The sequence below is a fragment of the Macrobrachium rosenbergii genome, chromosome 55 (genome assembly GCF_040412425.1).
Source record: "Macrobrachium rosenbergii isolate ZJJX-2024 chromosome 55, ASM4041242v1, whole genome shotgun sequence".
NCBI lineage: Eukaryota > Metazoa > Arthropoda > Malacostraca > Decapoda > Palaemonidae > Macrobrachium > Macrobrachium rosenbergii.
Genome location: NC_089795.1, coordinates 44,565,384 through 44,580,267, shown reverse-complemented (window position 1 = coordinate 44,580,267; position 14,884 = coordinate 44,565,384). Strand labels below are relative to the sequence as shown.

At 38.0% G+C, this 14,884-nt stretch overlaps 1 long non-coding RNA gene across 1 annotated transcript in view; it reads left to right on the top strand.

Moving 5' to 3' along the window:
• LOC136835204 (uncharacterized) overlaps positions 1–13,805 on the top strand; it is a 14,825-nt gene extending 1,020 nt beyond the window's left edge. The window contains exons 2-3 of the long non-coding RNA XR_010852021.1: positions 3,653–3,832; positions 12,211–13,805. This is a non-coding gene — a long non-coding RNA (uncharacterized lncRNA). The remainder of the gene's footprint in view (positions 1–3,652; positions 3,833–12,210) is intronic.
• The last annotated feature ends 1,079 nt before the right edge of the window (positions 13,806–14,884 follow it).

Below are 14,884 nucleotides of genomic sequence, written 5' to 3'. Positions count from 1 at the left end.
TATAGTGTTAATAATTTTGGGTTTTGGGAACGCTACTGAATAATTGTGCACTTGTCTTTCAGCTATGTACGATGTCATGTTGCAGGCGGGGACATGGGATAGGTTAGGTAAGGATGTATTCCTGTTGGAATATGTCTTTAATCCGCTTTTAACTGGCCGGAACCCATGGAAAAAGGCTTAAAGCGTGCAACTCTTGTGCCTTTTTTTACCAGGGCTTCTGATTCAGATGCCTAATGGAAGTGATTTTGCTGATAACACTATCATTCTAAGGTATAGCTATTCCTAGAATGATACAAAATTATTTTTTTATAGGCAAGGTTAACTCGCACACCAAGGGCATCTTTCATGATGCCCAAAATAACCGTAACATAATACCGGGCAATAGACACTTAAGTATGGGTGATGAAAGGTTGTACCAATTTTATGGGGTCAAACAGCAGTAAATCTTCCCTGTAAAGACTAAGTTATAAGATTTGGTATTTGGTGATGCATTGTTCCCTTTGTCCTTACAAGGTTATTTCATAAGATTTTTTTTGCCTTTCCTGCTCTATTTTTGCCTTTCCTCTGCTGCACAATAATACAAATGTAGAATCTCCTAAGCTTTAGGCTACTAAGAGGCTAGCCCTTAGAACACTTTAAAAACTGCCACATTATGGTCACAGTATCATGGTTCTCACTTGAGCAGTGTCTTTCTTAAGCCCAGTTTTAGTTCAAGAATGTTGTGTGTAAGTTTGTAGTTCTTCAGTTTGAATAACTTAAGCCAAGTTGGTTTTCATGGATGAAATCAACATTTACCCTGCCTAGAATGACTGTTTTAACACCCTTATAATCAAATCTTGGCCATTAAACATCCCCCAAAAGTTTGTCACATGTTACCTCAACACTGTTATGAAGGTGCATCTCTTTGGACCCCTAACTGTGCACAAATGGATACATTCTGAGCTTGCCTGTCCTAGAGTGCCATGTCTTTACCTGGCAAATGGGGGCTTCACCCCTTTGACATTGCACAAGAGGATACATCCTATCCTAACTCTCCTTGTACAGATATAACCTATAGTGTTATGTTAAATTGTCATTTTCTTCCTTAACGATTTAGAGTAAACATCTAATGGATAATAGGCTGGATGTTGATGATGTGCTTTCAGTTTATTAAATTTTCATGTGCAGAAGGTTAACTAGTTTCTGTTATATACGTTTGCTAGGGTTGATAATAAACGGTAATATATGACAAATCAATTTTTTTGCCAACATTGGATTAAATGACTTGGTAATCTAATGATGATGTAGGAGGTGTACTTTTCCCACACTGTGTGAGGGGCAACTTAATATTAATGGTATTTGCTGCACAAAGTATGAAAGTTTTGTTAATCTTATAAGTCCACTGTTGATGTTTTGTGTGAATCCTGTAACATCTGGGTCTTCCCAAGCTCTTAAGGCATATATAGTACACACAGCAGACAGTGCAGTAGTGCATCTTTCTGAAACTTGAAAACTTCCTGGGTATTTTAAGATTCTAACAGATTTCCCATAGAGACATTTGCTGAGCATTGCAATATAAGCATGAAAACATTAGCTTTATAAACTGACAATTGAAGTTTTGTTTTGTTTGCATTCACAGAGTAAATTTATTTACCAGAATAGTTGTAATGGTCTACTGTATAACCATACTGAATACAAAACCACTGCTATTATCAGTGTATTTTCAAGGCCTATAATGCTGTAAGAATATAAACTATTTTTCTTTATTTGGCCTGGAGTAGTGCAACGTTGATATCCTTTGCAAATACCTAGTTATTGCAAGGAAATGTGGAAGAGTAAAATATAGGGATTCATTCTAATGTATCATACACATTGAAGAGTCTTACCTAATTTGAGAGCCAGCCTGGGACACCACAGCTAAACATGACTAAGGGTGCCATAAATCAGAGAGTGAAATATAAAAGAGTTATCTAGCCTTACCTAACCTAAGGGTCCCATGAGCAACTGCCCTCTCACCCCCAACCTTGGACCCCATTGTAACATGACCTAGGGCACCTCAAATCTCAGACAGTATTTGCCAGGAACTTTCCTAGATAATGAGCCCCAACAAGGCTCAGGGTCATTATCAGAAAGATATTTCTTGGAGGTCGTTATCTAGATTGGACAATTTGGGGTCACTGTCTGGGAAAGATCCAGATCTCTGGGGATCTTTCTGGCAGTGACCCCAACAAAAAACGGGGGGATTGTTATCTAGGACTGATATTTCTTTGGGGTCGTTATCTAAGACTGGACTACTTGGGGTCACTATCTAGGAAAAGATCCTTTTGCTTATAAACATTGGTTATTTTCACCTTAATCCTCATTGTCTGCAAAAGGGTCATTATCTAAGATTAGACTACTTGGGGTCACTGTCAGGAAAGATCCCCACAGATCTTTCTCAGATAGTGACCCCCAAGGCTTGGGGTTGTTATATCAGGACTGATATTTCTTGGGGTCATTATCTAAGACTGGACTACTAGGGGATCACTATCTAGGAAAGATAATTTGCTTATTTTTTTACCTTAATCATCACTGTCCCTAGACCCTTCCCAACCTAACCTGGCTCAAATATAAGGTTGCCACTGTAGTAACGTTTTTATTATTGCAAGACACATGGGTATTCGAATTGGTTAACCAAATGTTTGTGGTAGATATTTATGTCAAATTCATCCAAATCTCATAAACTATGTGTAAACTAAATTATATATTTAAAATCACTTAATTATTTTTAAACTATGTAAACTAACATTATGTACAGCGTTCTAAAATCACTGTCTTTACAGCAAAAGATATCTAAACTTCATAGACATCATGTCAAAAAATGAAAGCATCATCACAGCAAATGCATTCATGAAAGATTTAGAAAAATTTATTAAAGGAATTGGCTTTTAATAGTTGGAGATATTAGGCACCCATTGCATGGTAATGTGAAGTAGAAGACCTTACATATTTCTTCGCAAACCAATAGGGTTCGTATTTTTACTGAATCCGTAGAAGAAAGCCCTCTTCCATTTATTGGTGGGTTTTTGTTGAGTGCAGACCTCATTTTAACCTGAACTATTCAACATGAAAAGTTAATGATCTCAGTTAATGGCTTACACTATAAGTTTAAAAACGGAAACTTGAAGCTGAGATATAGTGAGAGGGGGAAAAGATAGGGAGAAAATATGGTACCTTTATGCCTCAAGCTGTTCTTAGGTCCACATTTGCTACAAGACTTCCCAAAGTAGTAAGCACTGCGAGACATACATTCTAATTGAACAGTGTATGGTATACTCAAATCCAGGAATGGTTATACTGGCAAGAATTTGGCTGTATTATCTTGTAGGTGCAAAGAAAAAGGAAAAGAGTTGATATCTGGTCCCCCTTTAGTCACATTACCTTGGTATATCATACTAAGGGTCACAGAATTAGTGTCACATTGCCCACCTAAATCTGACGGAAAGTTATGTCATAGCAAATTTAAGATGGCTGTAATTTAACTGTACCACTGTCTGTAATGAAACCCTTGTTTACAGAGTTCTAAAAATAATTTTTTTTTACCATTGCACAATAAAATATTCAGTGATTGTGAGATAAACATGATGAAATTAAGATGCTTATCTATATTTCTCATTTGACCATTTGCTTACAGGAAACTCAGCTAGATATCAATACATATTGGCCATGAGAATAAGTGAGCTGTCTTACTTGGCAAGTTTAAGAAGCAGGAAACCGTGGAGAAGGTCTTGCTTCTGTGGAACACGAAGTGTCTCAAATTCCCATAACAATGGACACTCTTCACAAGCAAAGGCTGTTTAAATAGTTTTGCATGGTGAGTATACTTTACATGATTCATCTATCAGCTTTCAAATACACTTTCTTTTAGTGGGGAACTTTTAACACAAATTCCATCTGTGGGGATAGTACCCATAGCAAATGCAAAAGGTAATCTAATATTAGCTGCAGCAGAAAACTATAGAATTTCATTACTTGGCACAGGAGAAGCTACCCATACCTGTCATCAAACAGGAACCATGACTGACGCAGAGACCTCAGTGAGATTGTGTGAATAATACCATTGATTTATTAAATGGTGCCATCACTAACTTCGCCTTACTTGAAAGTTACTATAATAGCATAGGCTCTTGCCATTGACATACAGCTTAAAAATTTTTTAAAGTAAAAATGCACAGGCCAGTTTTGTCGAACATTGGAATCACTTCATCAACAGTCTTCAAGACCTAAATTTCATAATCAATCAGTCAACAGTCGTGGTCAGTCTTTGTATCAGACTTCACCAGTAGAACCCCAAATTATATTGTGTGGAAAAGGTATCGTAATTTTGGTACATGTAATTTTAAGGCCTAATCAAATCCTTCAAAAAATCATCATCTACAAATCAGTTGCCTTCCAAGGTATTAAGTAAAGAGAGGCATTATATATCCTTAACACCCAAGCTAACAAGAACCTCTCATATAAAATTCATTTAGTGGAAAGACTGTTTCAGCCCTGATACTGCTACTCTGGACCTGCTGACATTAGATATAAATGCACTATGATTGAGAAAGCTTCTAGAAATACAAAACTATTTACCATTAGTGTCAGAAACAGAATATGGGTGATATAAATTTGGGCATACTGTGTAATTACCTTGACACCTTGGTTCTGACAGGTACTTGATGGGAAAAAATTGGTCATTATAAGACTAGAAAAGAAAGCAGCAAAGGGAGGAAATTTTCAAAATTGGGAGGTCTTCAAGGATAGTGTTCCGAATGTAACCCTTTATGGATGCTCTATCCAACTTTTTTTGCAGCTCTTCTGGTGGCATGAGTTGAGCATTAGTTTAAGCTTACCATTAACCAAATTATGAGGCAAACAGTTAGGTTGGCTTCAAGTTCTTTTTGAGTGAAATGACTCATTCATTTTTTGTCATATTTGTGGAGTAAACTCTGATCCATATAGATATATAGATATCTGAAGGGCCATAGGGTGTAGAGAGTGTCTGATTTCTGTGGTTGAATTTAAATTCTAACAAAACAATCCGATGGGTACCGCACCAGAAGCTGAGTTGTTGAAAGCCAACTGTTAGAAGACCATGAATATTTTAAAGTCAGTATGTTACTGTTCACAAACAGCAGATTGATAGACCGCTTGAATTTTTTTACCAGTATTTACCATGCTGGTATCAGGTTAGCAACAGGTACTGCTAGGTCTTCATTAATTTTAAGTGTTCTGTTTAATTTTGTAGGTCGTAGATAATACAAAGGGATATGCCTTTCAGGTAGCAACGAGGCAATTCAGGTGAAAAGTAACAAAGTTGCTCTTGTTGGAATTTTTAATAACCCTAGAATTATCATACCTGGCACTTCTGAGGTTAGTGATCTGGAAATGTGCACGATTCTGAATGTCGCTTTTTTCTATAATTGGAGTTATCTGCGACTTAAGCTTCCTTTTCAGAGAATATAGCCCCCCATACTAGTAGCCATTGTTGGTTTGAAGCCAGAAAGCAGATGGAAACCGTGACTCTTGTTACTCAGACCTCTACATTTTTTCAAGACTAAATTAGCTGGAGATTTTTGTTTTATAGTCCCAAAGGTAGTAAACCAGTGGTCAAGCTTACCTTGCCAGGTGTAGCTCTATTAAGGAGAAGCTGTGGCATAGACTCTTTTTTGTAAATCTTGATGCATTTTCTTAGAATTTTTATCTGAAATCACATTTGGGTTCTAATGATGACTAGGAAACAAGCTGATTGAATTTGTGCAAAAAAAAAAAAAAATAGTTTTTTTGAAAGGAAGTTCTAGATGCATAGCAAAATAACATTTAAATATGAGTTTGTGCATTTTACAGCTGTAAAGAAAATAGAGGCATGTTGTATTTGCATTAAGACCAGACAGGTTTGTATGTGGGTCTAATCATGTTATATTTGTTGTCTTGAAAGAAACGGCATTTATTTGGGGTGAATCTGACCTGCTATTAAAGTTAGCTTATATCTCCACGCCAGTAGGCAAGTTGGCATTCAAACAAAATATCGAATGGCTGCCCAATGACTGCCTACTTCTCCTGTTATCCACCAGGTGTGTTTCCAATGTTTTAGCTTTTGTCAGAATTCTCGTTGCTGCCAATTCTCATAGGGGATTGTTGGTATTCTGTGAAGTTTTGGCCATTTTGCACCTGTTTACGGTATTGTAATTTCATTTTCCTAGGATGTCTTCCACCGGAAGGAAAACCCATGCAGGAATGATTTTTGTTTAAGCAGGAGGTTGAAATTTGAAGTAGATCAACATTCGGTTTGTACCAGCTGCATGGGCACAGTGTGTGATCTCAAAACTAGATGTGAGGAATGTAGGGATTGGTCTGAGGACTTTATACTTAAATATGTCAGATATAAGAAAAGAAGGGAAGCTGATAGATAGCTAAAGCAGTTAGTTAAGGTCAGGACTTTAACATGTCAGGTCTTCCCTACCTAGTGTCCCTTCATCAGTAGCTATCCCTACCCAGGCTAGGCATTTCGATAGTGCTAGTATTGAGACTTCCTTTGTAGCTCCTCCCTCTGCTCCCCTTTCGGTTCAGGAAAAGCGTATCAATTAGTAGAACAGGGCATTAACCTTATTTTAAGTTTTGTTACAAGTTTAACTGAGTTCGTGCACAGGGAACCGTTGCAAATCCCCCATAGTGTGCGTTCTTTTCCACGTTCCCTGTTAGAAGTAACGTGTTGGTGCCCCCTCGCCACTGTTTGTATCACAGCCTTGGACTGCCCTGCAATAGTGGGACTTTGCAAAAGAGTCAGCTACCAGGGAACCAGGTCTGTTCTCGGGGCAAGGGCGCCCTCCAGTACCTAAGTCTCCCTTTTCACCGTCTTATTGGCAATATTTAGAATTAGTATGTATACATATTAATATCCTTCTGAAGGCAATCATTTTTGCGTTCCCTCTGTTTTTCACGCTCTTTGTCTCATAAAATGGGTTATCCAAAAGATCGTTTTGGTAAATGCGACTTCTGCCATCATGGGCACCTAGTATGAGGTTGTTAGCACCTATAGATCTAATTATATAGGTATAGGCAGTTTTATTAAAATTGTCTGAAGTGACTTTTACTCATTCTGATGTTATGTCGACTCAGTCGATTGTTTAACCAATCTCTCGCCTTTTGTTCATCCTAAACCTTTGTCTGCTACCCTATTCCCCTTCTCCGTCGAAATGCACTTGTTCGTTCTTTGCATGCTTTTTCTTCAGCTATCAACAAATCACTTACTTTGCCTTGATTAATGTTTCTCTCTCCAAATCTACCATGGTTACAGTATCTTCTGTTGTTTCCAAGCTAGATATTATTCTAGCTACATAGCTTTCAAAAGATGTGTTGTATGGGAATGCTCTCAAGTATGTTGACTTGCTTTCGGACAAGGCAGGAAAGTTGTAACTCCTCTTTCCCTCTGCCTCCCAACATTTCCCATTTTTCTTTTGCCGCCTCATTTTCTTTCATTTAGCCGAGTCGCTTCAGACTGTCTCTCTTTCATCGAGTCGTGGATTTGATGCAGTACTCAGCTGCTGTCTCCAGGTGTCACTTCCTGTCGCCCTCTGACAGAAGAAGAGTTTGAATCGGAGGATCTCCTTCGGTTTGATCAGTGTTTGCTGGAGTGTTGAGCTTCACTGTATCCTCATTTAGTTGAGGAAGGCAACCACATAGAGAGTAGTTTCGTTTGTCTTCGAGTATTTTGGCGCCCTCTTAGTATTTGAAGAAGAGAACCCAAGCTTTCGATTAAGGTTTTTGGCGCCAGCGGGAGTTTAGCGAGGAAGAGTGTTAGTTTTTAACTCGTTTCTGATGCTGCATGCTAATGTTCTCATGCTTATACTAACTCGGTTTGGAATAAGTGAGAACACTTATGCTGCACAGGTTTAAGGTGATAAGGGAGTATATATTGGTGCACATCTTGTTTTATACCTTTTGGGGATAAGTTCAGCCCTGGGGTTCTGGTAGATGGCCAGTTGCAAGCTCCTGGCATGCTTGGAGAGACTTGGGAGTGGAACCTTACATGGTGAAGGCAGTGAATGATAGTTATGATTCCTTTTTGGTTACCCCCACTGGTTTAATCTTCTATTGCCGTTACTTTTTCTTCTCCAGCAGAAGTCTCAGTCTTTAGTAGGAGGTTGTAAAATAGAGAGAATGAAATGGACCAGGCAGTAAATCAGTGGGATTTTACCTCTGACTCCCTTAGCTCCATAAGCAACTGTAGATTGGTGGTCATTGTTGGACACATTGAGACAATAACTTGAAATGTTTGTCCCCATACTTTGGTTTTTCCAGCATGGTTTTAGTGACTTTCCAAAAGAACGATCAGATGTTTTGTGGACGTGCATCCTCAGTCACGTGAGTTATTTGAGGTGTATTCACAGAGGAGGTATTGCTGTTCAAGGCACATTTCTTGGGTTCATGTACAGTGCCTCTATAAGTATTTACAGGGAGTTTGTTGTCCATAGGTGGATGGTGTCAATTTTCAGGAGCAAGAAATCTTTTCTACTGAATCACTGGTTCAAGTTGGCCAACTCTGTCAACAGTATTCCAAAGACCAAGGACCTGTTGCTTCACCTGGCTCAATCTCGGTACATAATGATTTTCAGTCGACTTCCCTAAATCCTCCTCATTCTTATCTAGTGATGTGGGGATGATACTTGAAATTTGCAGGCTCTTCTGTAAGAAGACGAGTAGACACTTGCTTCTTGAATTTAGCCCTGAAGGAAGCTTCCTAATTGGTAAGGGCTTTCTTTGTTAGGAAACATGGCCTCACTGGGGGTTTTATCAGAATAATCAGGCTCAATTACAATACAGTCTCAGCATAAGAGATTACTTACAGATTTAAAGAACATTAGCTGTATGACTTACAGCTAATGTTCTATAAAATTGTAAGTAATCCAGGACCATCATTGTCGCCATGTTCTTGAAACCTACATCCAGGTTTTGTTTTTCCTGCAGCTGTGCAACACGAGGCAAAGAATGTTAACTAGTGTTGTTACACTTTTATACAACATAGAATGGTCAACACTACACCTGGTAAAATTTACTTGATGTCAGGACAGTGGAAAGACCATCGAAGATGCCTAGCAAGTTTATCCTTGGACAGAAACAAAGTCATAATGGAAAGTTTGCTTCTTTGAGTGAAATAAACAACATGATATTGGTTTGATAATTCATTTTGTGGAAGGACAGCGTTTTTGGCGATTGGGGATTCAGAAAGAACAAAACTAGCTATAGAAAGGCCATTATAATCGCAAGTTCGACAGCTGCTGTGGGATTAGAGGAGCACTCAAATGTAGACTTATTAGCATGCAGATGAAGAGGAACAACCAGTCGATTACTACTCCTTTAAGGCCCTCAGGCTTGAGCAGCGGCAGTGTTAACTTAAATTAGGCCTGATTCAGATTCATGGGCCTTCCCTCTCTATCTACTCTAAGGAAGTATTGAGCAAATTTCAAGTTCAAGAATTGCTTTGTGACCTCTAGAGCCCTAGTAGCCTCAGAGCAAATGATTTTCAAACTCTCTCTCTCTCAGCAGATGTCTCTTATTCTTCCTTTAGGAGAAGTCGACTCAAACACAGAATTCCATGCATTTCCACCTAACTTCGTGATCTCACACTTAACCACTTGGAGATGCCCAACTATCTCCTCCTATAAGGATTTTCAAAGGTCTCATAGGATCTGTCCTTAATCAGTGAAACAACCGCAGGCCTTGTGTCAGAAGCAGCTGTTTGTGTATTGTTCAGGGTGCCATTCTAGAGGAATTTTCAGCACCTGGAACCTTGTAGACATCAAGTTTAACTGACTTTTTCACTGTCTATTTTCAAGGTTATTGATGATCCATACTGTTATTTCCTCGTTATTGTTTTGCATCATGTGCTATTAGATGTGGTGATGATCAGCACCTTAAGGTGTTGAGATTGGAGCCTCTTCATCTCAGTATCAGTCTCTCGGAAATTTAGACACAGGTCTAAATTTTATCTGCAGATTCTTTTGAGTTCCTTTGAATTATTGATTATGAAACCAGTTTTATTTAGCACTATCGGCAGTTAAAAGAGTAAATTTATTGCAAGCACTCTCATGAAAGCTGTTGTAAAAGGAATGCTATTCTATCTTTTTGCCTTAGAGCTGAGAATAATGTTAAGGCTAAGTTTTTCAGAGAAATGTAAGAATTCAAATTTAACCTTTTGGTGGGGTAGAAGAAGACTAAACACTTCACTGTCCTGTTGGGGCATTTAAAACTTACTTAGATTGGTTAAGTCTGGAAGAGGCAGTTATCCTTTTGTTTTGTGATTTTAGAAACCTAGAACATCTTTAAGGTTAAGCCCGGAGGAGGCAAAGTTAACCTTTTGTTCTGTAGTTTTAGAAAACTTAGATGTCTTTGTCAAAGGTTAAGCCTGGATAAAGGCAAAGTTAACGTTTTTGTTTTGTGGTTTAGAAAACCCAGTTGTCTTTGGCAATGGTTAAGCCTGGAAGAGGCAAAGTTAACTTTTGTTTTGTGGTTTTAGAAAACCTAGAATGTCTTTGTCAAAGAACATGTAATGTATTTGATTAGGCTAGTGCATGAGAACTAGCTCCATCCTTTTACTTTTATTGAAGGTGAACATTCATAATATGAGAGCAACTGCAACTTCATTTAGTGTTGTGACAATTTATCACTTGAGGATGGGATTAATGCGGCACAGTAGAAGTGCAATTTGGTTTTGCCCACTCACTACCTTGAAGTATGCAGAATCATGTTTGAAAACAGTAAAGCCCTTAGTCCTCTACTGGTAGTGGATAGTCTTTTCTTGAACCGAAGAAAAAGCAATCCTTTAGGCTCTTTGTTTTAAATCCCAGGTTTTAATATTTTGGAGAGCATGAAGGTACACATTTTGTAAAGGAGCGTACCATATCATAAAAGTAATTTTTTTTAGTGACTGTCGTTTTATAGGGTTTTTGGACTCTGGCGCGGGTCCCCTCACTCCGCGTCTGTTTCATTCTGGCCAAATTGAAGCGATTTTCTCCACAAGGCTGCTCTTCGCTGCACACGTATGAGAGCCTTGCTCCCTGAATGGAATCCAACTTCTGGTGGTAGTAAGATCCAGAAAGGATTCCAGATCAATTAAGAATGTTTTAGATTTCATGCAAGAAACCTTTAGCTCGACTGGTTGAGCGGATTTTTGTGTAGCTGCACTACCCTCCATCCTCCTCTCAATGTGGGAATCAGCTAACTTTAACAGTAGGTAAGATTCATCCCAAGTAATGTAAATTTTCATAATAAAATTTATTATTTGGATACTCACCTACTGTTAAAGTAGACCCCATACAGCCTCCCCACAACCTAGTGGGATGTAAAGGAGAAAAATGACAAAAGCTAAAACATTGTAAACATCTGGTGGAGAACAGGTGAACTAGAGTCATTCGGGCAGCCATTCGATTTTTAGTTTGCCGACTCGGCTATCGGCTCGGAGATATAAACTAACTGTAACAGTAGGTAAGTATCCAAATAATGAATTTTCTTATGAAAATTTATATATTGCTCTTCCGTAGCAGACAGTGATATGCATTTATAGTTTATTATGTATTCAACATTTTAGTTTCTATTATAGCTATCTCATTTCAGTTGGTTTCAGTTTAAGGTCTCTCTCTCTCTCTCTCTCTCTCTCTCTCTCTCTCTCTCTCTCTCTCTCTCTCTCTCTCTCTCTCTCTCTCTCTCTCTCATTTTTATTTGATTATTTAGTAACAATTTTGTACAGAATGTTTCATTCTTTTCCATCTATCCCATTCACGATATTCGTTTGTTAATCGTATAGTCTTCTTACTCACTTGTAATTATACACCGACTTACAATGGACATGTGATAATACACCTAAAAGTTGATCAAGAATTTATTTGGTGTTAGATCCTGACTGTGCTGTGCAAGAATCAAAATTAAATATTTTGTTTTGCAAGTATTATTGAGGCAAAAGTATTTACTTTTGATAGTGTTTAAATTAACGGAATATCAAGGGTATTTCCTTACGGGGAAACTGTTACGCTTATATTGTTAATGTCGTTATCCATTTCCAGGTTCCCTTTAGTAATGTTTTATCACTCCTAGCATTTCACTGGTTTTGTTTTCCAGTGATTTAATACGCTGAGACAGGCGTATTTTATTTTTCCTTTTTTATTTTTGTTTTGCCCATTTTTTTGTGTTCTTATTCTTCATTCCCTTTTCCAGAGAGCGAATAGCCGGTAATGAGTGGTGGTGTCGATTCCTCTGAAACTTCAAGCGTTTTCTGCTTTCTGGTAAAGATCTGGAGCTGCAACGTTTTCAGCCCTATGATGGAGAAATGAAGTTGCAAACGTTTTGCAGTTCATCATCTCAATTTTCCAAATAAGAAAATGGACCACCAAAAACGCCAATCTAATTCGACCAGTAGAATGAAAGAGTCGCCGCCTGTGTGAAGTACTAGTTTTACCAAGATTCCAAATAGGAAATTGACATTGGTGATTGGCCGTTTACTGATTATTATCATACTTTTAGCTCACATCTTGATATTCCTCATAAAAATCGAGGTCTGTATCGTAGGAAAAGAAGCATATAGCATGAATTATTTCATTGTGAAACCCTTTTCCCCATTACTTTATAATTTCTGCATCAATAGTTTGTATTCCAAGACATAGAGTATATACGTAAGGATAATACAGTAGCATTTTATATCAACGCCATTCAAGACACGAATGTAAAGTACAATAATTTTATATAGACGCCATTCAAGACACGAGCGTAAAGAAACTATATAATAAACGCCATTCAAGACATGAACGTAAATACAATAACTTTATAATGAACGCCATTCAAGACACGAACGTAAAGTACAATAACTATATAATAAACGCCATTACTTGAACGTAAATACCATAACTTTATAATGAACAACATTCAAGACATGAACGTAAAGTACGATAACTTTACATAAACGCCATTCAAGGCATGAACGTCAAGTACAATAACTTTGTATTAATGCCATTCAAGACATGAAAGTAAAGTGCAGTAATATGCATAGTAACAAAAGGCCTTTAGCGCTTCATAAATATCTCTTCAACTAGGGGAATATCCCTACACGGGTTGACCGTTGAAATTGTATTCGCGCAAATTACCGCAAAGCAATACGAGTACAAAAGATAATTGCCTTGATTTCCCCAGGGTAGAGTAGCCATTAATCTGTTATTTATTCATTACATGTAATTACAGTTGAATCGTCTTCAGATCCCAAATATTCTTGGTCTTGCAACTTTACCCAAACTTGTAAATCTTGCTGACATTCCCGGCTCTTGAATGTTTGTCGAGAGTGATATTTATAATAAATGTACTTCCGCATACGAATACAAGATATTAAATGTACTTCCGCATACGAATACAAACTTTTAATGCTTGAAGCATAAGGTAAAGTAGAAAAAAGGTTTCAGGATGAAGCTAGGTCCTGATATGTGCTTTTTCCATACGATACAGACAGTAATTTGTATAGAAAGCAGGAAGGTGTGGTCTGTGTGTGTTTGTAATGTGTGAATGGCTTATCACCAAAGCCAGTTTCTTTAGAACCTTGTAAAATTAACACTTTATGCAGGCGGGCAACCTTTTCATTCTATTAGTATGTCAGTCATTTTTGGTAGTTTTTGGTGAAATTTCAGAGAGGCAGTATTGCTACCGTCATGTCCAAATGGAGGGTAAAATTGTGTTATGTACACGCACACCTGTTGTAAAGAGTATACAATAATGAAAATGTGACCAGAGAAATGTAGATTTTGAGAAAATAAAACAAAGCAAATTTTCGGACGTTCTTTTACTTAAATTTTAGATAATACCTACAAAATGTTAGGGAAGGTTACTCATTTTTTTGCCCCCCAAAAAAATCTTAAAATTTTTTTCCCACGGAATCACGCTACAACGCCTCCAGGAGACGGCGAGTGTTCTCAGCATAAGGCCACCAAACAGGTTGGCCACCGTCCATTTCAGAAAGTGATCCGCACTCTGAAGCCGTGAAGAGTGGGTCCAAGTTAGATACCTAATTGTTCTGAAGGAAGGGACAATTCTCCACCCAGTGTTAAGCCACTTTTAAATATCTGAGTCTGTCCTGATAGAACTGAAGACAGGGCCAGGCCCCACGATCCCACACAGAAGGGGGCAAAGTCAGCACTTTGCCCGCTGTTTCTCCGCTTCTGACGTCACATCGAACAAAGAACGATCGTGAACACAGCCTTCGTCCCGTTTTCTCTGCTGTAGCTAGGGAAGGTTTTACCTAGAGCTTAAACACCTTAGTACCCGCCAAACCAAATGTGTTCCGGCAGTCGTAATAGCTCGAAATTTTGTATTTTTGTCCTTGACCAGAGCACGATTAGCCCACAAAGGCTGTCTTCCAAATGAAAATTTATTAAACCAAATGAATAATACTTTTTTATATATGGAACAGACATCAAAGTTTGTTGTCCTCCGTAATACTACAAGATACAGGCCATCACTCTTACCCGATTTAAAATGAAGTGGCTGGAAAGCTTTGCCGTCTTGCTTTTTCGTGCATATCGAGTGGTGTCTATACCTTGTGTTTAGATTAGGCAACATAAACTTTGACATTTGTTCAGCATATAAAAAAACATACTTGTTCATTGGCGAAATAAATTTTCAAGATGGCGACAACTGCGGATATTTTGTACAAGCATGGTGCTGCATTAGTTGGAAAATTTTCTGCAGAATACTAACATTTGAATTTTGTCCAGTTTATGCCCGAGCAACTTGGGCTTTTTAATACTTGACATTAACTGTTTTAATTGACATTAGTCGATTGTTATATTTTTAATTTAAAAGAAAAGGCAACTTATAACTGATGTCCCTCTGGCTGAGAAAAACCTTTGTG